Here is a 24,379-nt window from a genome sequence, read left to right as displayed (position 1 = left end):
CAGTAAGTAATTCACGTCTTCTAGGACGACACAAGCACACAGATCACGCATGCAAATAAACCAAAATCACTCGGTGCCCGCGAAGCCTGATTCTTGGGTACGCCTGAGTGGCTGTCTGTAATGTAAACCGTACGTGCAGAGTGCCAATCGGAAATTGAGGGATTAAATTCAGTATAAGCACGGCCATGGGACAGGCGAATGAAATGGCTAGGGTCTCCTATATCTACATTTCCAAGCGTAAAATGATGCAACGTCGACATCAGTGAGAGCTACGGTTGATTCAAGGACTTGGCCGCCAGACAGTTGCCAGGTAATGATTGTGTGTGTGTGTGTGTGTGTGTGTGTGTGTGTGTGTGTGTGTTCAGGGAGGGGATAGGGGGAGTGGCGGGGGCATAGGAGGAGTGTGGGAGGGGGTGGAGATACGGAGTAGGTTGGTGACAAAAAAGTACAAACATAATCGTCTCCATCGGGAAAGTTACTGTTCCTCGAGAGCCCCATCCCTCTGGTACGAATGGATATTGTTTGTCGCAACCACTGCTTGATTCTAACGTTCTAAGGTCTGTTCCGGAATTCGGGAGTAAAACCTGTTTGCACAATTTAAAACGGTTAGTACTAAAGTGTTATATTTTGTGCTTTTGATGGTAATGGTACATTTATTTTTGCTCGTGTTTTTGTTGTGGTACACTACAAAAACACGTTTCTTGAGTAAAGCCTTGGTCCCACTGTGACGAATGTTGACGGCGAACTACAACGATTTGGGATTCGTGGAGAAAATCAGTCGCCGAGGTCGTTGTGGTTCGTATTAATACTTCGTTCTTGTTCGGCCGATTTTTCGCAATCATTCGTGGCAACCATCGTTGTCTGGTTGTGGCAAAATCGTGGTAACTCGTTGTGGTTCGCCAAAATATTCGTGATAGTGGGACCTAGGCTATTTTCTTCTACTTGACTTATTGGTGTTGGGTTTTTTGAAATTCAAAAGTGCATCTGAAATGAAAATACAACTGATTTGCAGTGTAATAAAGATCATTACCTCAAAATGTCCGCGTGTAACTTTGCTTACGGAGCCAAAAATAAAAGCTATTATAGGGAATCTTGGTTCCAGTACTTTTTTAATAACGGTAAAAGCAAGGTTGAAAAAAATGCGAAAACTGGTGTCTATAGTATATGTGCACAAACATGTGCGGTACTTGTTCGGTGCCTGTGGCTTAAAACAACATCGCTCAAGTACAGGGCAACGTTTTCAGAGATAATGGAACCTTTTATGCAGAACGGGAGTTATTTCATGCACTTGCAGTTCTAGTACCCATACACACACACACACACGCACATGCACTCACACAAAAACACACACAAACAAACACACACGGCACACACACACACACATACACACACACACACACACACACACACACACACATAACACACACACACATCGTGTGGTAAACTCAGGCATAATAACTAGCGAACTAACCAGCTAACCAACCTGATTAACTCACTCACGAACTTATTAATTATATAGATAACTAATTAACCAGATAGATTACCAACCAACAAACATTCGAACTCACAATCTCTACATGTCTAACGACATGAGTTTTTGTTCATTGTAGACTGTCCAAGCTGGTTTGGGTTGGGAAGGGGGGGGGGGGTGCAGAGACACAGCCACACAGAAACACAGACAGGCAGACACACACACAGACAGAATCAAAGAGAGCTAGACTCTGTTCTCTCGTTAGTTCTGCAATCCGATTTCTCTCTCGATTCTTCTCTGCAGAGTAAATCGCAATTTCAGTCAATGCAGAGCCATGGATAAACAAACACCTTGGCAGAAATTAATCTCACTTTTGTAGAGAAACGAAATCCAGGACCAGCAAGGCACGAAGCACGGTAATAGAGGGGGCGGAGCGACGGGGATATCACAAACCTTTAAATGACAACGTCGTTCCAAACCTGTCGTTGACGCGACAGCTTCACACACCCGGGGCATGTCCTTGATTTGTCCCATGCACTTACTGGAAAGGTAGGAATTGCCACACTCGCGTTTTTTTCATAGACCCAGTTTAGATTTATTTATCTATTTGTTTATTTATTTATTTATGTGTTTTTTAAGTATTTTTGTGTGTATATATACTTGTTTTTTGTTAGTTCTTTAAGTAACGAATTGTCACAATCGCATTTTTATCCAGTGTCCTGGAAACTCACAAAATTGTCAGAATCACACTTTTCGCCATAGACTCCCAAAATGTCCTTGATTCCTCCCAGTTGCTGGAAAGGCAACCAATTGTCAAAATCGCAAATTCATTCATGGAACCTGAGATTGTTTTTTTGGTGGTTTTTTTCAAATTTAATTTGTACTTTCTCCCTGTTTACCGGATAGAAATGTACCACTCGGTACTATCGCATGGAAAAGCAAGGAAAAATACAAGGGAAAGCAACTTTTTTACAACCCTAAACAATCCGACAGAGTCCCCCCCCCCCCACCCCGGAATTCGTAATATAGGCTTATCCAGACGCGACTCAGTTCTTCGCTAAAGCTTCACACTATGCCAAAACATATATATATATGTGTCTTAGTCAAAGACAACAGGCATCTGCAAGGCTTACGTGTGTTGAGTCGCGTTGAGGTCAGTGACGGAGGCGTGTAGAAAATGAAAAGGGCCCGAATCGTGGACACCCAATCGTCACCCATTAGACAGCACAAAGCCCTGTTTCTTCTCATACAGTGCATACAGCACTCAACCGTCTGTTGCTTCTGCGTCCATATGTAATCCTGTAGGTCGCTCTTTTCATTTTCGTCTTCGCTCTGCAAGAGAAGATCTATTACGTATGTTTTTCTTTCTGGAGACAGATTGACAACTGCACACAGTCGATGTTGTGATTTATGATTCGCAGTGGATTTTTGTGTCATCTTTATTCTCACTTAACGTGCGGCGGCCGTGTATAGGTTCTTCATGAAAGAATACCTCCGTTGTCAAACACTGTCTGTGTCTACAGGTGAGGTATTTCAATACAAACATACATCGGTGAACTCGTCATTAACTTCGCGGTTTCAAAAGCACCGCCGTGAGTTGGGTTTTTTTAACACTGAAAAGCCTTTGTGTGTTTTTGACTGTCAACCTGTTTTTTTCACACCAAGGCCTGGCAGTAATTGAGAAGGACTGGGAGTTAATATTCTGCCGTCGCCAGAGGGAAGGATTTTCAATCGATCGAACGGAGAGAAGGGTCCTTTTGTGCGGTGAAAGTGTAATCATGTATTGATTGGTATCGGAGAGAGTCGTTATTAGTGCTTTGCAAAGGGAGGAAAACTGTCAGAGATGATACTACAAGTTGACAACGGTCAAAACGGATACGGACATTGGAGGGTGCTTTTGTGCGGGCGGCTGTTAAGCGTGTAAACTTGAGGTGAGACGGACTTCGTTTTATTTCTGTTTGCGTTGTGAGAGTGGTTTTGTTTTGTTTTGTAGTTGTTGGGGGTATTTTAGCTCGCTGTGGAGAGTGTAATTTTCAGGTAGTGTATCGTTTTATTATGAATGTTTTGTTAATGATATTTATAAATTATGATCTTGTTTTGTTTTGTTTTGTGGCAGTATATCAGCTCGCTATTTAGTGTGTTCACTTTGGTGGTAACATTGTTATAATTCTTTTTGATAACAATTGTGAGGATTTGTTTCTTTATAACTTAAACGCGGTATTGTAAGCCGAGTATTAAAGACACACTCGGTCACATGAAAACAGTTGGACTCACCGCTTAAATGTCTAAATTACCGGCCAACGAGTTACCCCGATACTTCTTGAGCTCAAATCGCCATAGTGTTTTGTTGGCTGTGTTCTCTTTGGCATAATTTATTATCGCTTTTTGGTGTTGTAAATGATTGAATACAATGTTTTTTTCAACCGGCAGGGCTCCTTAAACTGTGCGTCCTTGCGTCCTATACGCACTACAGTAGAAGCCGAAAACACGTTCCAGACATGTATTGAAGGGGTCCCGGGATGCACTAAATTTAAGTTCTCGTTCGTACCGTAGGTAACATTTTCAGACTGTAGTCGTCAGCTAAGTGCAAGCAACAATTCCATGCTTGTGTACGTGCATGTGTGTGTGTGTGTGTGTGTGTGTGCGTGTTGTTATGTTGTTGTTGAAATGTCTGGAATATTCCGATCAAAAAAGACTCATTAAATTACACCACTCGTCATCACAAAGTGTTCGCAGTACACCGGGGACTTTTGGGCCCCTGGAGTTTTGGACCCTCTAAAACTCCGATGAGGGGGGCCATGGACCCTCTAAAAATTCAAAGTAGGGGTCCCGGGTCCCTCTAGGTGCGGCGTCCATGGGGAGCCCTGAAACCAAATTCGCCTGAAGACATTTCATAAAGAATGGAAGCGGTTGGACAAGTGTAACACAAACCTCTACTGTCACGAATCTTTCAAGATGTCTTTATGGAGTCCGCTCACTGACTTATTGATGGCCGCAGGAGCGGTCATCTATTGGAATGCATTCGGAGAGGTGACATGTCTCGTTTTGTTACCGTTCTCACGAGATCAGTTACAGTTTTCTCTCTCTCTCTCTCTCTCTCTCTCTCTCTCTCTCTCTCTCTCTCTCTCTCTCTCTCTCTCTCTCTCTCTCTCTCTGTATGTATGTCTTTTTCTGTGTCTCCCTCTGAGTCTCTCCGCTCATGTCTTTCAATGTCTGTCTCTGTCTATGTGTGTCTCTCGCTCTCTCGCTCTCTCTCTCTCTCTCTCTCTCATCCGACTCCTGGCACACAGGTCAAAGCAGAGGTTAACTTGAGTGCACGTGTACCTAGCAGGAGGGGGGTGATTCGGGTCAGAAGTGGGGTAAAGCACTTTAGTCTTCAGTCTTTGGGTTATAGCTTTCAGTGGAGAAGATGCCAACATAAAATTGCACTATGCTCTACTATTTATTGTCCTTGTCTATCGGACACGAAGAAGGGAAGCTACAATCGCCCCAGGCCATATATCACTCTTTGTTTCCTGAGCCTGGACCATTAAGACGGTTACCTCATAGATCTGTTCATTCTTCAGTTTGTCGGTGTCAAAAGTTATAACCCCATTCCACACAACCGTTCTTTGTCCCGTTCCCGTACCAACGGCAAGGAACGCTGCGCAAACGGCCGTTTTTTGGCATCTTTCAGCAGCGTCTGACTATAGTGGCAGCCGTCCTTGGTCGGTAAGGGAACGGGACCTAGAACGGATGTGTGGAATGCGGGTATGACAACTCAGTGTGTGAGAGCGCTACCGTTGCGTTACCGTTGTTTTAAGTTCCTTTAATGATCCAAGCGTTCCGTTACCGATGAATTGAGGTTCCATTACCGTTCATTCTGATCGGGAGGGGAACGGCTAAAAATTTGAACATGCAGCCCAAACTCAGCCGTCCCTACCGACCCTACCGTTCAAAGCAGTTCCGTTAACGATCAGTTACGTTCATTGCGGTTCTGTCCCGATCCCTCCCGTGCCCGCACCGTTCCTTGGTCGGTACGGGAACAGGACCTAGAACGGTTGTGTGGAAAGGGGGTATAAGACTCGACCACTTGGCTTATGGTGGAGACAGCTGGAAGATCTCTGGATATAATTGAAGAGGAGTAGTCTTCCTTTTAGAAAATGTGTACTCTGCCTTGCAAATTACAAATTTATGCTGTCGCGGCTGGGTAAAGGGAGTGGAGGGTAAGGGGGTGGGGGGTGGCCGGGTAAGCGAGGGGTAAGAGAGACGAAAGAGAAAACTGGACAGGGAAAAGTCACTGCCTGAAGTATTCCATAAAGCCACACACACAAAAAAAGAAATTACCACATATGCAGGTTTTCAATTCATATGTTTGCAAAGTATCTGCACAAGCATGCCTCTGTGAGTATGTTCGTGGCTGCTTTCATGGGGTGCCTGTATCCTCAGGAATTTGAGGATTTATTTTATCTCTCTTTTTCTGACACCGTTGATTTAACGTCATTTTTACAGGACGTTTTTTTTCCTTTCAGTTATAAGTTGTAGTAGTTTGACCTTATTGTTTTAGGACAAGTAGAGCTCGTTCACCAGTAGCAAAGACTCACTCAGTCCGTCAGTGTGCCTGAGTGTGTGTGATGAAGGGGGGGGGGGGGGGGGCTCTCCCGTGACCGGCCACCTGCAATGTACGGACAGGTTTGCACTGGCCCAAGGGTGTCCGTTCATGAGAGGGACTGCTGTAACAGCAAAACTAGTGTGAAACATAAGTAATCAATTTATCCACTTGACTATATTCACAACAGGGACCTATCACTCTTCTTTGCATGTTTTTATGCCTACGGATTTTCAAATACTCTGCAACACATGTAACCCAAATTCAACATGTGCTCGTACAATACCGCTTCTTTTATGAAAACATTGCTTCGGCCATGTTGATTTTAATCAACCAATTTTCTTGTATATAGTGCTAGGCGATAAAAGTCAGTGTGTAGGCTACACAATATCAATAGGATCCGTAACAGTCCATTTGTGACCGTCCCGTTTCGTATACACGTATCTTCAATCAAAATCGCAAATCTCAGTCTGCTCATTTGTTGACCGAAACAAGTCCTTCATGCTGTAAAACAAAGTCCAGTGAATCTTCACTGGCCCCGGTTCTTTTCGGTTGACTGAGTGTCAATGGATCCTTGACGTCACCAGACATATCTGTGCCCCTACTATCGTCTCGTTTTTCTGTTTGCTTACTTAGATTTAAAAACAAAGAAAAACAAACAAACAAACAAACAAACAAACAAACAACGAACAACGAGAATATTAGTTAATGAAAGATATTTTTCTCGAAAAAAACCCCAACGTTTCATTAACTATCTTTGTTTTTTTAATTCTAGATTTTGAAACGTTGCCTTTGATAGTCTTTCAGCTTCTTGATAGTTTGATGTGGGTTTTTTTGGTGCTCGTTTCTTTGTTGTTATGTTTGTATGTTTGTAAGTCAAGCGTAGAGCACAAAAGTAATTTCCATTAAAGTGCCAAGTTTTCCAGTCAGGAATGCACAAACATAGATTGTTTTTCATGCGATTTGCCTGAGTGACTTTCTTCTGTATTAACGTAGAACTACTCGTAATTTCAGACAATCTAAAGTATGGAACTCGCATGTACGTCAACATCAAAATGCTTCCACTAGGTAACAGTTTGTGCCAGTAAAAGATCTCCATTATCCGAGAGCATATTTTTGCATACAGTTTCATCTTCTTCGTCTTCTTTTGTGTCACAAGAACATATCGTGACCACCTGTTTTGCTTGCGAGCATATTTTTGCATACAGTTTCATCTTCTTCGTCTTCTTCTGTGTCACAAGAACATATCGTGACCACCTGTTTTGCTTGCGAGCATATTTTTGCATACAGTTTCATCTTCTTCTGTGTCACAAGAACATATCGTGACCACCTGTTTTGCTTGCGAGCATACTTTTGCATACAGTTTCATCTTCTTCGTCTTCTTCTGTGTCACAAGAACATATCGTGACCACCTGGTTTGCTTGCGAGCATATTTTTGCATACAGTTTCATCTTCTTCGTCTTCTTCTGTGTCACAAGAACATATCGTGACCACCTGTTTTGCTTGCGAGCATATTTTTGCATACAGTTTCATCTTCTTCGTCTTCTTCTGTGTCACAAGAACATATCGTGACCACCTGTTTTGCTTGCGAGCATATTTTTGCATACAGTTTCATCTTCTTCGTCTTCTTCTGTGTCACAAGAACATATCGTGACCACCAGTTTTGCTTGCGAGCATATTTTTGCATACAGTTTCATCTTCTTCGTCTTCTTCTGTGTCACAAGAACATATCGTGACCACCAGTTTTGCTTGCGAGCATATTTTTGCATACAGTTTCATCTTCTTCTGTGTCACAAGAACATATCGTGACCACCTGTTTTGCTTGCGAGCATATTTTTGCATACAGTTTCATCTTCTTCTTCGTCTTCTTCTGTGTCACAAGAACATATCGTGACCACCTGTTTTGCTTGCCTTATTTTTCATCCTAAGCACTTGTGGGGTCTCGGATTTTGATGTCTATCCGGACTACAGAAAATGTCATTTGGCCAGGTCAGATTTGATCCTTCACACCACGGTTCGAAGACGGGTGTCAAATAAGACAAGAGTATTAATCTTGTGTGAACCCCCTCGCAGAGGTCTGTGGACACATTCAAATCTTAAATTAATTTAACTCACAGAGAGGTGTTGACATAGGAGATTACGGGATGTCTTCTCGTTAAGATGTGACAGCGTAACAGAAAAGAACATGCAGTGCTGTCTCAAGTGTGCGTCCGTCTTAAGTTTCAGCCAATAAAAGAGATAAGACTGTCAGGTTGTATGTAGAGGTCAAGTGCAGGGTGGTTTAAAGGGACAGAACTTGTTATCCAGTTGTTCTTCCGTTCTTTCTGCCTGTCTGTGTTCCCCTCTCCAGGTACGTGTTTGAACTAAAGGGACATACAGATTGTTCAATCTGTTCTTGTTTTCTTTCTTTCTTTCTTTCTTTCTTTCTTGCTTTTTACATTAATTTAGTCAAGTTTTGACTAAATGTTTTAACATAGAGGGGGAATTGAGACGAGGGTCGTGGTGTATGTGTGTGTGTGTGTGTGTGTGTGTGTGTGTGTGTGTGTGTGTGTGTGTGTGTGTGTGTGTGTGTGTGTGTGTGTGTCTGTGTGTAATTCAGACTAAACTACTGGACCGATCTCTATGAAATTTGACATGAGAGTTCCTGGGAATGATATCCCTGGAGGTTTATTTTTTCGATAAATGTCTTTGATGACGTCATATCCGGCTTTTTGTAAAAGTTGAGGCGGCACTGTCACACCCTCATTTTTCAATCAAATTGATTAAAATTTTGGCAAAGCAATCTTCGACGAAGGCCGGACTTTGGTATTGCATTTCAGCTTGGTGGCTTAAAAAATAATTAATGAAAAAAGCAAAACAAAACAAAACGGTGAATTAGAAGACCCCCACACCCCCCCCCCCCCCCCTCCAGAGAGAGAGAGAGAGAGAGGGGGAGAGAGAGAGAGAGAGAGAGAGAGAGAGAGAGAGAGAGAGAGAGAGAGAGAGAGAGAGAGAGAGAGAGAGAGAGAGAGGGATTCAGATTCAGATTCAGATTCAAAACTTTAATACAAAGGGATAAAGGTTTTAGGCAATGCCTAATCTTCCAACCTGTCCCTTTTAGACATACATGACATTATACATTACAATTATATATTTATATAACATGTATTGAACAGCCAAACGAATAACTAATTAACTAAGAATTTGTAATCAGGTTAAAACTAACAAAACACTAGTTATAATAACGTGGTTCATTGATTAATAAAATGATGATTAAGATGTTATGCAGTAACAGTTATGATTTTAAAGTGTAGGGAGAGAATTATTTTTGACAAAGATATTTTCGAACATTTTTTTTTAAAAGATGAAAGAGTTTGACATGTTTTACAGTACATTGGAAGTATATTCCACACAAGCGATCCCCAGTGGGATAAACTAGATTTATACAAATCAATGCGTGGGAGCGGTAGCGTATACATAATTCAAAAGCCTCGCTCTACCAGGAGGACGCTCAAACAGGTCTTGGATGTATGAAGGTGTTTCATGGGTGTACATTTTAAACATGAAAACACTAGCATTTAAAAAGAACTGCTTTTAAAAGGGAGAGAGGGAGAGAGGGAGAGAGAGAGTGAGAGAGAGTGAGAGAGAGAGATTGACAGGCAGACAGACAGACAGACGCGTGAAGACACGAGGCAAGACAGGCAGGGACAGGCAGCTTCTCGGGGTATGTTTACCGTTCATTCGGGTTTTTTATTTTTTATAAAAACACTTTTGACAGGGAGTCCTTAATTACGTAAGTGAGCACATGATTACATTTCGGGGCCTGTTAAACTGCAGTGTGTGAAAACATGCCTGCCAACAAACCCGCTTTTATTCTCTGCGCAGTCCTCTTGTTCAAAGCAATGATTCAAAGTGTCGGTTAGTGTGCAATGCAGTATAAATTGACGCGGAGTCATGAATGCCACTCAGGAAAAGGAACATGCACTGTTATGACGGCTTACTAGTGCCAAAACCTGGGGTTACCCATTATCACGTGATAATTACTAATTACTAAAGCTGTCAGTTACTGTTTTCACTCGTTAGTTACTCAATGACATTTTCACGGGATAATTAGTAATTTTCACGGGAAAATGACTAATTTTTAGTTTTGGCACTAGCAATCCGTCAGGAAGTGAGCCAAAACTAAAAATTAGTAATTAACAGGTGAAAGTTAGTAATTTTCCCGGGAAAATGAGTATATTAACACGTGAAAATGGTAATTATCAAGGGAAAATGACTAATTTTCCCTTGATAATTACAATTATGAGGTTTGGGCACCAGTAAGCCGTCATACACTGCAGGACCCGCTTTCTTTCATCAGGGACTGACTGGCATGCAGACACAGAAGAAAATAAGTGACTGAAAGCGGTATTAACACATTCAGTCAATGTGTCGGCCTAAAAGAGTGAGTTACACAGATTTTGATATGTACTACATTCGTGTTGTTGTTAACACACACACACACACACACACACACACACACACACACACACACACACACACACACACACACACACACACATACACACACACACACACACACACACACACACACACACACATTTGAACAACATACATCTCAACAGCATATCAACCTGGACAAAACATGATTTCGAGAAAAATAAATATTCTCATCTGTACTTAGAGTGGTCCCCATCTCCTTTCCCTCTCGACATAATGGCAAACAGATTGCAAAAATCAGCTCGCTCAACTTTAACAACGCCCAGGACATCTATTGGAAATGTTGGGTAGACTAGACCTATTATGCTGGCTTTCATAAAACAAACTCAGCTTTTGTTGAAAGTCACGCCTCTGTTCGAGGCTTATTCTTGCTACGTGCAAAACAGCAATGAAATATACAACAACCTTATCGTTTTCGAGTCTCGTGTTCGGCAGACACTTTGATGTACGAGGCCCTTGAAGGCAATCTGGACTCACAGAAGACATATAAAAAACATTTGAAATAAAAAATAAAATTATTTATTATGTTTACCAAAGCACGTCTTATGGAAACAGGATCAATAATATCTTTTTTTTTCTATTACGAAAAATCGAGGTAGAGGAGGCAGTGTGTGTGGTGTGTGGGGGGAAGGGGCGGGGGGTAACGGGGAAAGGGGTGGATGGTGAAGGGTGGCAGTGGAAAGTTACTTAAGTCAGGTGATTGTGGAGGACATTTAATTTTTTTGTTTTTGCTGCTTACGTCACGAGCCTTAATAACTGGTTTTCATGGACGTGTATAGGTTCTGTTATATCAAGCAAGGCTTAGTGTAAAAGAGAAATGCTTTATTACGATATGCTCTACGATATGTTCCACGACAAACAAAAAAACACCACGGTATTAACTGATGATGTGATGATGTGGCTTACAGGGCCGGATCTGGGGGGGGGGGGGGGTGGGTTCCTGGGGTTCCGGACCCCCCCCCCCCCCCCCCCCCCCCCCCCCCTGGCCATCCAATGTACCTCTCAGAGAAAAAAAAATGTGGACTTTGGACCCCTGCCTTCAGTTGGAACCCCCCCCCCCCCCCCCTCAAACGAACTTGGTCCGGCCCTGGCTTATCTTAGAATGGTTGTTGCTCCCAACATGGATGGATCAAAATTATGGCAAAAATCAGCTCGCACAACTTTCACAACGCTTTCACATTTTGCTTCTTCCTTTTTGGGAGCGACAACTGTACTCTAAGATAACTCACAGCATCAGTTATCAAGGATTGTTGTTGTAATGCCTCTTGTCTACTTTAAAGACCAAAAGGTCGGAGTTCTTGTGAATGTTTTTTTATTTGGTCCTAAACTGAACGTCTCAAACATTTCACTTAAGTGTTTTGTTGCTTTTATGTTTTTACATTTAGTCAAGTTTTGACTAAATGTCTTAACATAGAGGGGGAATCGAGACGAGGGTCGTGGTGTATGTGTGTGTGTGTGTGTGTGTGTGTGTGTGTGTGTGTGTGTGTCTGTGTGTCTGTGTGACTGTGTGTGTGTGTCTGTGCGCGTGTGTGTGTAGAGAGTAAACTACTGGACCGATCTTTATGAAATTTGACATGAGAGTTCCTTGGTATGATATCCTCAGACATTTTTTTTCATTTTTTCGATAAATGTCTTTTATGACGTCATATCCGGATTTTTGTAAAAGTTGAGGCGGCACTGTCACACCTTCATTTTTCAATCAAATTGATTGAAATTTTGGCCAAGCAATTTTCGACGAAGGCCGGACTTTGGTGTTGCATTTCAGCATGGAGGCTTAAAAATTAATTGATGACTTTGGTCAAATCTGAAAAATTGTAAATAAAATTATTTATTTATAAAACAATCCAAAATTACTTTTATTTTATTCTTCATCATGTTCTGATTCCAAAAACATATAAATATGTTATATTCGGATTAAAAACAAGCTCTGAAAATTAAAAATATAAAAATTATGATTAAAATTATATTTCCGAAATCGTTTTAAAAACAATTTCATCTTATTCCTTGTCGGTTCCTAATTCCAAAAACATATAGATATGATATGTTTGGATTAAAAACACGCTCAGAAAGTTAAAACGAAGAGAGGTATGTGCGGCGTGCTATGCAGCACAGCACAACCGCTACCGCGCTAAAAAGGCTCGTCACTTTCACTGCCTTTTGCACTAGCGGCGGACTACAGTCATTGTGAAAAAATGCAGTGCGTTCAGTTTCATTCTGTGAGTTCCACAGCTTGACTAAATGTAGTAATTTCGTCTTACGCGACTTGTTTTTTCTGGGATGACAGCGCTAACATATTGAAAGACAGCTGAGACAGATTTGTTCTGCAACAATGGGAAACGGTTAGACGGACAACAATTCCTCGGATCCATATAAGATGTTACTGCTTCTGAAAAGAAAATTCAGCCCTATCTAAGCCGACTCTGCGCAACAAAATCAATATAGAAAGGTGAACCGGATTTCGTGATCGAAATGTCGTGCCACAGAAATGTTATAGCCGCAAGGCACGAGCATTTGGCATATGTATCAATGCACGATTGATTTCCGTGCAGGTTCCAGGCAATAGAGTAGGGTGTTCGTACGTTCATGTGTTCTTTGTTTCCGGGGTGAAACGCAAGTCCAAGGGCGGATCTGGGGGGGGGGGGGTTACACGGGTTACGTAACCCCCCACCCCCCCACCCCCCCCAAAAAAGGTAATTTATTGGCTCAGGATGCACCAGATAGCTCTATTTTGCTTCTTTGGATAAACAAAATTTCCGGGCATGCCCCCGGACCCCCCTAGAGGCTTAGGCGCCTTCGGCGCCGTCAACTTGTATCTTCGCAGTCATTTTGTAACCCCCCCCCCCCTCCAAAGTGAATTGATCCGCCCTTGCAAGTCTGATGTCTTAGCATGCAACCGCCATGTTTAATCTCGTTAGCTTTCCAGGTGAAGAGTCGTTGGGGAAACCTGTAAGGCGTTAGGCCTTTGAGACGTGTGTGATCAAAGTCTTGATCCATACAGAAAACGAATGGTGTATAGAAGAGAGTCGGAGTCGGAGTCGGAAATTTTATTTGTTAGGCCTCCGGCCCATAACAAGACTGGTGACACATTATACAAGCGAACAATGTTTAAAATAAGCAGAAAAAGCAACATTATGGACCTGCATCTTGCAACTGAGCATTTTCCAGAGAATCAGTGCGAAATCGTAGTGCTTTGTAAATATACGTTTCTAATTGTCTTACCACTTGGCCATTTGTTGAGGATAGTAATTGGCACATTCTAAACATGGATGGGTTCCGATAATACTTTGAGGCTATTAATTCAACTCTGATCTCATTATATGCGGGACAAACAAGTAAAAAATGTACTTCCGTCTCCAGTGTATCATCTGAGCACAAAGGGCAAAATCTGTCTGCGTTATTCACATTGGGTTTATACTGTAAATAGTGGTTATTTAAGGGTGACATACCAAATCTGAAGCGTGCTAACATTCTTCTCAAATGAACATTTCTTATCTGATACAAATAACCACTCATACACAAGGACTGCTTAAATAACGAATACACATTATAAAAAACGTGTGATTCAAGGGAACTATGCCAATCCTGTCTAAAGCAATCGACAAGTCTTTGGCGAAATTCTCTTACAAACGTGGAAATATCACCAACACCTTGTGCTTCCCACACTTCACCAAATCCATACTTGTACAAAACATTACGAACGTTACAAGCCCATGTCGTGTAATTTTGCCTTTGTATAGACAGTAGCATATTATACACTTTCTTGGGGTACCTGTTGCCATCCATCCGAGTTAATCGAAGCCAAAACTTCATACACTTTATGTGCGTTACCACAAACAGAGGATAACGTCCTGTTTCACCGTAAACTATATGCCTTGGTGACTTCGAATGGACACCGACAAACCTTTTAATGGCAGACAAATGTACTCTTTCAACAATTTGTTGATCAGCAGAGAGTCCCCAGACCTCCGAACCGTACGTCAAGATCGGTTGTATTTGACTGTCAAACAGTTTAAAAAATGTATCAGGAGAATATTCCCCAATACTCCAAAGAAGTTTGAGGATAGCTGATACTCCCTTTCTCGCGCGATCAGCAAGGTCGTTTAGAGTGTGGGAAAAAGAGATTCTTGTGGACATATAGACTCCTAAATATTTATACATGTTTACAACTTTCACTTCACTATTACCAAAGAACCATTTTTCTCGTAATGCTAGATGACCACCGTTTCTAAACACAACTATGTTCGATTTAGCCATATTTACAACTACCTGAAGCTTCTTTGAGGTGGTCAATAAAACATTTAGCTGGTTTTGCAAACCGATGACACTATCAGAGATTAAAACCACATCATCCGCAAACAACAAAATCAATAATTCGACTAAATCCGGTGACAATTGAATACCGTGTCTTCCATTTGCCATAATGTCTTTGGTTAATTCGTTAATAAACAATGAGAACAAAATCGGTGAGCAGTTTTCACCCTGTTTTAGGCCGACTGGACACATGAATACATCTGAAAGTTCACCTCCTGCTCGAACACACGTTTTCACTGTCGTATACATACTTTTAAGGGCTAAAACAATCTTTCCACACATGCCATTCTGATCCAGTACTTTCCATAGTTTATCCCTGTGAACAGAGTCAAACGCTTTCCGAAAATCTATAAAGGCTGCATACAGTTTTCTATGTCTCAACAACTGTTTCTGTACGGTTCCAAACAGTGTAAATATGTGATCTACTGTAGAGTGATCTTGGCGAAAACCAGCTTGCTCCTCCCCAATAACTTCGTTCTCTTCTATCCAATCAGAAATACGTTTATTCAAAATAAAACTATATAATTTGCTGCATACATTCAACAACGAAACACCTCTATAATTATCCGGTGAATCAATATCTCCTTTCTTATGAATTGGGTGCAAAATCGAGTGTGACCATTCATCGGGAAACAAACCGTTGTCAAATAAATGATTAAAATAATTGGTCAAAAAAGGCAAAAGTATATCAATACCATTCTTATAAAACTCGTTAATCAACCCATCTGGGCCAGCTGCCTTTCCATTTTTTAGCGCCCGGGCTGCACGCATTACCTCATCATGTGTGATCAATTGGTTTAAAGAGTCACAATTTCTCAGCTCTCCTTGCTCAAAACTTTGATCACCTTCATTACCTGGGGTATTTGTTTCCGCAGGTGGTACGGTACCAAAAACATCACGAAAATGCTCATACCACTGTTCCGTCGATATGTTGCATTGTCCACCAAGAGATGGTCGCACTGAACGGACTGTTTCCCAAAACTTTTTAGGGTCCTTTAGATTTGCATGCAATGACTCAACCACAGAATCTTTATATAATTCCTTTTTTTGCCTCAACAACTCTTTATATTCTCTGCGCTTCTGAGAATACTGCAATCTGTCTTCATCTTCGTCCGAATGACTAGCCCTGCGAAGGAGTTGCCAAACAACTTGACGGCTCTGCCTACATTCAAGATCAAACCAAATTCTTCTTTTTTCTGAGCCGACAAATATAACCTTTCTCATGCATTCTCCAGCATAAAACAAACTTTCATTAAACTTTGCAAGCGACTGGTTGACATCAATATCAATGAGCACCGTTGCTTCTTCAATAATAACATGGTCGCTCTGCATGTGACAGTGAAACTCTGCACATTTCTCTTCGTTCCATTGGTATTTCGAACAAGAATATTGTTTACCATGGGTTTTGGGGTAACACACGCCATTCTTAGTGGCAATAAACAAGTGTATAGAAGAGAGAGAGAGAGAGAGAGAGAGAGAGAGAGAGAGAGAGAGACAGAGAGAGACAGAGAGAGAGACAGAGAGACAGACAGAGAGACAGACAGAGACAGAGACAGACGGACGGACATACGGACAGACAGGCAGACAGACAGACAGACAGACAGACAGACAGACAGACAGACAGACAGACAGACAGACAAACAGACAATAAGCACATACTTTTTGTGTTTGTTCTAAAGTAAAGATCTCTAGAAGACTCATTGCACTCACACGTACGCGTTCATCGATACATAGCCTCTTTTGGGTGGCCTCCTTTTTGAGGGACAGGAAAATAGCATGGCCTTAACCATCCTGAACTCAGGTCAAAATAAGTTCGGCTCATTCTCTCCCTGACAGGATGCCTTGAGTTTCCTTGTCTGGCAAGGAAACGGATTTTTTATTTATTTTTTTTTTTTTTACATATTTAGAGCTTTTTGTAATGTATTATTGATATAAGCAGATTCGCGATCGTCGATAATGATTTTTCCTGGTGTTTTGTAATTTTTAAATTACAAAGGAATTGATATGTAAGACAGTTTCAAGCGAGCTATTTTTTGCGGCTGTATTTACTGTGCAAACAACTCTAAATATGGCAAAGGTGTCACGTGATAATCAACCGTTTGGTTTCGGCGTTCACTAGAGCAGACGATTTTTTCTGTAACCAGTTGACAGTGACAGTTACGGTCTCCTTCCGGCAGAAGTCCCAAAATTTCGACTTGTTTTGACCTTAGAACGATGTCTTTATCATAACTGTGAAGAACAGAACGGAGATCACTGTCGAAGTCTGCAATCATTTTCGTCTCGCGAACAGGCTGATCTCAAATTTAGATCTGTGCTCGCGAAAACCATATGGGAGATAACTCTGTATTTTTGTTTTGATAGAATCGCGTAGGACTGTAGCGTCCGGTCAGGGAGAGAATGAGCCGAACTCATTTTGACCTGAGTTCAGGATGGGCCTTCTTAACCAGTCCGTGTCTGTAACACAATCAAACTGAGTGCGAAGGGGCATAATCCCATTTGCCGATTACGCGCCTACGAGGTTACCTCCCTTCCAAATTTAGACGATCTTTTATCAAAGTTATATTCTTATAAGGCCAAACAAAAATAAATGTTGGTTTAGGGTAACGTGAACAAAAAAGGGTAGGGTCGGTAGGTCGGCTTTTTTATTTAATTTTTTTAAATTCTATTTTTCAAATTTAGTCGATTTTGAAGGAGGCTACTTCCCTCAGTCTCGGTATGGTTCGTAAAATGTGCCAAAAGTTTTAGTTTTGTTGAGAAATGAAAAACAAATTTTAGTGTCGGCGGAAAAAAATAGGGTCGGTCGGGTTACTCTAAACCAACATATATTTGTATTTGGCCAAAGTACGCAACCTGGCTCTCTGATCACTCTGTGATCTGACAAAAGCGATCAAACACAGTTTGAACTGGCAGTGTTAGATCCAGCGTGCGGAAAGCCCCCCCCCCCCCCCCCCCCTTACTTGACGGCAACATTTTAATGTACTTTTTTTTCTCAAGGAGAGACCAAAAATACTCCTTTCAAATATGAAATGTCAAGAGACAGGTCAGCCTCTGTATCACTTCCTCATTTGGGATAGCCCGCCCCCCCCCCCCCCCCCCTCAAAAAAAAACCCCCACCCCACCCCGCATCGTACACTAGGTGCAACCCTGATTGGTCTGCATGACCAGGTGACGATGTATTTTCCTCCGGTATTTTCATATTTGTATCCATAAAGTACAGGAAAACAATGACCATTTAACGCGATCCTTGGCGTGTCATTCATTTATCCGTGACATGAATATAAAAATTAAATGAATATAATGCAAGTCCAGTTGCAAGGAATACTGTCCGTATCAGATACGTACACGGGAACAACTACAAATCAATCACTCGCTCAATCAATCAATAAATAGCAAATAAAATGAGATAGAGTGAGTAAATCAAAAGAAACTGATAAACACGTCACATTACGTGTAGATGCTGTATATATGCGAGTCATAAAATCCGTACTTACGACATGACTACGCGTTGCACACTCATACACAATAAAATTGTTATCATCTAACCAAGAAAGGTTTCCATTTACGTTGACATGAGTAGAGATGTCAGAGATTACGGATCGTCTAGAAGATTAAAGTTCCACTTAACCTTACTTTTTATGGGTCAGTGAATACATCCTTTATTTGTTTTTGTCAGGAATGTGATTGGGACAGTCATAGTCCTACAGGCACTGCCTTTAACACAGAGAGAGAGAGAGAGAGAGAGAGAGAGAGAGAGAGAGAGAGAGAGAGAGAGAGAGAGAGAGAGAGAGAGAGAGAGAGAGAGAGAGAGAGAGAGAGAGAGAGAGAGAGAGAGAGAACAAAACAAGTCGCGTGAAGCGATATAAAAACATTAAGTCAAGCTGTCGGCATCAAAGTAACAGATAAACACCAAAACAATTAATCGCCGAGACTATATTTAAAGGCTGCCCTTTTCGTAGCGTTCATTAATTAATTCCTATTGTTTACATGTGCCAATAATGTTATAAAACTGTACCTAAGGGGATATAATAACAATTGGCTGTAGCTTTCGAACACAGAAAAAATTATTTCAGTATTGCAAAGTGGTGTTGATAGTGTCGAATGTAAACAGAACAGTCTCAAAGTGAAAGTGGATGTTTTCCGGAAATTGGGAAGTTAAAGCGCGCTTTCCTGCTTAGCACAATAACAATAATAACAATAACAATAACAGCACTTTATTGTCCATTAAAATATTACATAAAAATGGAAATTTTTCTTCGGCACACCCTGTCTGCCTGTAAACGATTATAACAACAATTGTATAGGACGACACACATAAAACATAAAACATAAAAGGGATACAATCAAATATGATATTGCACTATGTAAATTTACCCTCTCATATCACAGGAGTTGGGTTTCACAGCCGAGTAATCACATTACAAATATTTCCCACACACCTTCACATGTACACATTGTTTGTTTTTTCCCAGCCGACCAGCCTCTACGTGATGCGAGAAGAATTTAAAATGGTGACTGCAGAAGGCAGGAATGACTTTTTAAACTGGTTTTTGCGTGCCAAAGGGACCTTATAACGTTTACCTGAAGGGAGAATTTCGAAACAGGGGTTGAGAGGATGGATCGGATCACGGACAATTTTGAGAGCTTTCCGCTTAATGGCAGCTTCGTAGAGACTGGTCAGCTGTCGTTGGGGTTGCCCAACAAGCTTGCTAGCCGTCGCAACAATGCGGTGGAGTTTAGCTTTGTTTTTAACATTTGTGGTACCATACCATGTCACAATGTTAAAAGTCAGTATGCTTTCAATCAAACTGCGATACACAAGTTCCATAACACTTTGATTGACATTAAAATATTTAAGCTTCCTGAGAAGAAAAAGTCGCTGCTGAGCTTTCTTATAAACAGCATGAACATGATCACTAAAAGTCAGCTTATTGTCAATTGAAACCCCAAGATATTTGAAGGTTTCCACAAGTTCAACTTCCTTGTCGCTTATTCTCACTTTTTGGGGACCACAATTATCACTCTTTCCTCAAAAAATCATTTCTTTTGTTTTGCCTACATTCAACTGCAAGAAACTGGACTTGAACCATTCATTCAGAAGATCAACTTGGGTAAAATACTTTGACAAAGTTTCGTCGTCCTTCAGACGCCCAACGAGGGCCATGTCGTCTGCATATTTAATGAGGGCTAGAACTGGATCATTTAAAAGCATGTTGTTTGTGTAAATGGAAAAAAGGACAGGAGAGAGAACACAACCTTGTGGGGCCCCGGTGTTTAAAACAACTTCGTCTGAAAGCACAGAATGACCAAACAAACGGTTGCTGAGGCTGACACGTTGTGGCCGATCGCATAGGAACTCCCTGATCCAGAAAATCAAATTATTGTTCACATCTAACTGGACTAACCTCTGGATAAGTATATGGGGCTGAATCGTATTAAAGGCTGATGAAAAATCCATAAAAAGAACTCTAACCGTGTTCCCTGCTGTATCTAAATGGCTGACAATCATGTTGATAAGCGTGAGTGTAGCATCTTCGACGCCTCTCTTTGCCCTATATGCGAACTGAAGGGGGTCCATGCGATCTGCCACAGACTCAGTGAGCTTGTTACAAACAAGCCTCTCCATACATTTCGCTACAACAGAAGTCAGTGCCACAGGGCGAAAATCATTTAGTTCTTTTGCGTTTGGTTTCTTGGGTACAGGTGTTATAGTGGAAGTTTTCCAGGAACGAGGCATAAAATGTACATCGAGAAAGAGCTGAAACAGCTGAGTAAAAACTGAACCAAGCTGATCAGCACACACTTTCAAAACACGTCCGCCTAAACCATCTGGCCCTGGTGCCTTACTTGCATTAATACGTGAAAAACATTTTATGACATCCTTTTCCTCAAACTGAACTGGACATGGTGCTAGAGAATCACATAACTTATCAGATTCTTCCTTATAACTGTTGACATCGAATCAGGAATAAAAGCTGTTCAAATCGTTAGCAAAAACAAGAGGGTCATCAATCACAGGTCTGTTCTGACGTTGGTCCCTCCCCATCATCGTATTCAAACCCTTCCAGGCAGCACTGGCGTTCCCCACAAACAGACATCTTTCAACTTTATCTTTGTACTGCAATTTAGCTAGTTTGACCTTTCTCTGAAACTCTTTATTAAACTCTTTAACTTTAGAACTGTCCCCGTTCAAAAAGGCCATCTTCTTCTCGTTCAATACAGCTTTAAGATCCTTTGTAATCCACGGTTTATTGTTTGGATATATGGTGACAGTTTTGGTCTCGATCACAGTTTCTTCACAGAACTGAATGTACCCTGTTAAAGTGTCGGCAAGCTCTTCGTTGTTCCCATTGCTGTCAAAGAACATTTGCCAGTCTGTACTCTCAAAACAGCCTTTCAGCTCCTCTGAATTTTCGTGGCTCCACACCTTTTTACACACAGTTTTTGGTTGATCTCGTTTCAGTTTCTGTTTATATTTAGGGACAAGGTGTATGACGTTATGGTCCGATCGCCCGAGTGGTGGCCTACACAGTGAGACAAAGGCATCAGGAATGTTACTGTAGCACATGTCCAAGGTATTGTTAAGTCGAGTTGGGACAGTAACGCACTGGTTCAGATTTGGCAATAAGGGCGTGATGTCGCACGTGTTGAAGTCACCCAACACAAACACACCTTGGTCCACTGACCTAGATAGCGCACGCTGATAGCACTCCGCAATACACTCCGCTGCCGACACATTGTCCGGGCCCGGCACGTACACGAGTATCACGGTTATTTGTCCGAACTCACGTGGCAGGTAGTGTGGGCGAAATGACACTGACAGTATCTCCTACGAGTGTGTACTGATCCGTTCCCTAACACAGAAGTTCGTGGCCCACTTCTTGTTCGTCTTTCCACTTTTCTTTGAATCTCTGTCTAAACGAATGGTTAAATATCCATCTAAATCAACATCGACATCTTCTTTCAGCCAAGTCTCTGTAAAACAGAGCAGACTACTTCTTTGAAAATCAATACGCTACCGCGCTAATCTGGCGTGTCAATATCACTACTTTTGCACGTGGAAGGTGAGCGATTTCCTTCACGCGGGGATTGACAAGCTGTACTGTCTGTGTTGACGGTCTAAAAATAGCCCAAGCCCTGGAGAACTGTTGCTAAACATAGCAATAAACTTTACTCGTAATTGGTAAGGACTTCAAACCTAAAACTTTGCAGGAAGCTTAATTTATACCGCAGCCGGTAATTTCCGCGCATATGTAAATTCCGCGCTTGTAAAATACATGTATGCTCCGCGCAATATCGGGTTGTAACTTCCGCGCACGAATTACTGGTTCGGCTCATACAACTTGCGCGCGTACTCACAGTCCCTACGGTTAGCACTTTTCACTGACTGCTCATTGACTGTTCACTAACCACTCACAATGCAATGACCACTGTGACACATTTTTTTACCCCTCTCACAGACACACAGACTCACACTGTCACTGTCGGCCGGTCACTGTCACTGCCATGGATTTAAAACAGTCTGAGACCATAAGAAAAAAAGATGCCATCGTAATTGACGGTTACCTCTATCGTGTTGATAGAGTTGCCAAAATTGCAGACTGTGATACCAGACACCCGAAATTTCTGTAATTTCTGTTATATAATAAGTGAACAAAATATTCTTATACGCATGGTTTAAGTCTTCATTCGTTTTTATCGACTTGTCTGTGTAATAAAGACGTGTTCAATATATAGATATACAAGTGTCAGTTTTCATGGATATACAAGTGTCAGTTGTTAATGTCTCAATGTCTCACATTTGACCGAGCAAAGACACGCGCGCTAGTTTCACATCACATTTTGCTAAAACACGCGCGCATCTTACATATACACCACGCGCGGGAGTTTCACATGCGCGGAAGCTTCAAAATTGGGAAAGTGCGCGGAGTGTTCATGCACCCTATACCGCAGCGATGGGAAAAGCCCTGGAAGTAATCAAAATTATTAAATAGGACTATGTCAGCCTTTAAGATAGTCTCGACTAACCACACCCCAAAACCGAGACGGGTCACGCTCGTCTACGGGTAGTGTGCAAACGCAGTACATGTACTTACTTAAACCTATTTTCTGTCTTTCTTTCTTTTCTTTATTTGGTGTTTAACGTCGTTTTCAACCGTTCAAGGTTATATCGCGACGGGGAAGGGGGGGTGGGGGGGGGGGGGGGGTGGGATAGAGCCACTTGTTGATTGTTTCTTGTTCACAAAAGCACTAATCAAAAAATTGCTCCGGCCAGGGGCTTGCAACGTAGTACAATATATGACCTTACTGGGAGAATTCAAGTTTCCAGTACAAAGGACTTAACATTTCTTACATACTGCTTGACTAAAATCTTTACAAACATTGACTATATTCTACTAGAGGAATACCCGGCTTCGCCGGGGTGAATCGCGAGACAGAGACAGACAGCGTGGCGGTTCATCACAATCACCTCTGCAGGCGAAGTCCTGTCAAACGGGATTGAGAATTTTAGAGCTTATTTCTTAGCCCTATATTATCTGCTGTGGCTTCTCAAATGCCAGAACATACAGACAGACAAAAGCCGCTAGACCCCATCACAAACAGAACTCTATAATACATAGGTTTTTGCCTACACACACACACAAACACACACACACACAGAGAAGCCGTATATATATATGCATATCTGTATCTATAAATATATAGAGATAGGTGAGAGTGTATTTTTCGCGTGGCTATAAATTGATTCGACCTTTTCACTTTGACAGTAAGAACAACTTACGGGTGCAAGGGAAGCGTTCTGGACAGCGCAGTGACATTCTAAAAATAGTCACTCTCAGAAACGGGAATTTGGGGTGAACGGCGCGACAGAGACAGACAGCGTGGCGGTTCACCACAATCACCTTTGAAAGGCGAAGTCCTGTCAAACGGGATTGAGAATTTTAGAGCTTATTTCTTAGCCCTATATTATCTGCTGTGGCTTCTCACATGCCAGAACATGCAGACAGACAAAAGCCGCTAGACCCCATCACAAACAGAACTCTATAATACATAGGTTTTTGCCTACACACACACACAAACACACACACACACAGAGAAGCCGTATATATATATGCATATCTGTATCTATAAATATATAGAGATAGGTGAGAGTGTATTTTTCGCGTGGCTATAAATTGATTCGACCTTTTCACTTTGACAGTAAGAACAACTTACGGGTGCAAGGGAAGCGTTCTGGACAGCGCAGTGACATTCTAAAAATAAATAGTAACTTACAACTGAACGGGAAAGCCACACGAAGGAAGGGAGATAAACGCCAAACACTGGAGAAGATAAGGAAGAGTTACTTATAATGGTGAAATGAACACAAAAACGAACATGAGTTTAGCGCTGCGCGCTGAGAGCACGTGTTGAAATATCTCATCGATGATATTGTGTCCGGGGTGTAGCTGAATACGGTGTCCAAATTTGAAAAAGAACCACCGAGAACTTTGGCGTTGTGATGTGGTGTAGCGGCTATGGTGTGTCGGTAT

General features: G+C 41.7%; 1 protein-coding gene across 2 annotated transcripts in view; it reads left to right on the top strand.

The window, feature by feature from the left end:
• Window positions 1-2,754: 2,754 nt before the first annotated feature.
• LOC138975861 (uncharacterized) overlaps window positions 2,755-24,379 on the top strand; it is a 28,788-nt gene continuing 7,163 nt past the window's right edge. Inside the window, exons 1-2 of one of the 2 annotated variants that reach the window (XM_070348629.1) lie at window positions 2,755-3,402; window positions 10,399-10,482. The gene's annotated coding sequence lies outside the window, so the exon portion shown is untranslated. The remainder of the gene's footprint in view (window positions 3,403-10,398; window positions 10,483-24,379) is intronic. The other variant, XM_070348628.1, reaches the window with a different exon arrangement.

The sequence above is a fragment of the Littorina saxatilis genome, linkage group LG9 (genome assembly GCF_037325665.1).
Source record: "Littorina saxatilis isolate snail1 linkage group LG9, US_GU_Lsax_2.0, whole genome shotgun sequence".
In the NCBI taxonomy this organism is placed as follows: domain Eukaryota; kingdom Metazoa; phylum Mollusca; class Gastropoda; order Littorinimorpha; family Littorinidae; genus Littorina; species Littorina saxatilis.
The sequence above is the reverse complement of the archived record's forward strand: the minus strand, read 5'-3'. Positions and strand labels throughout refer to the sequence as shown.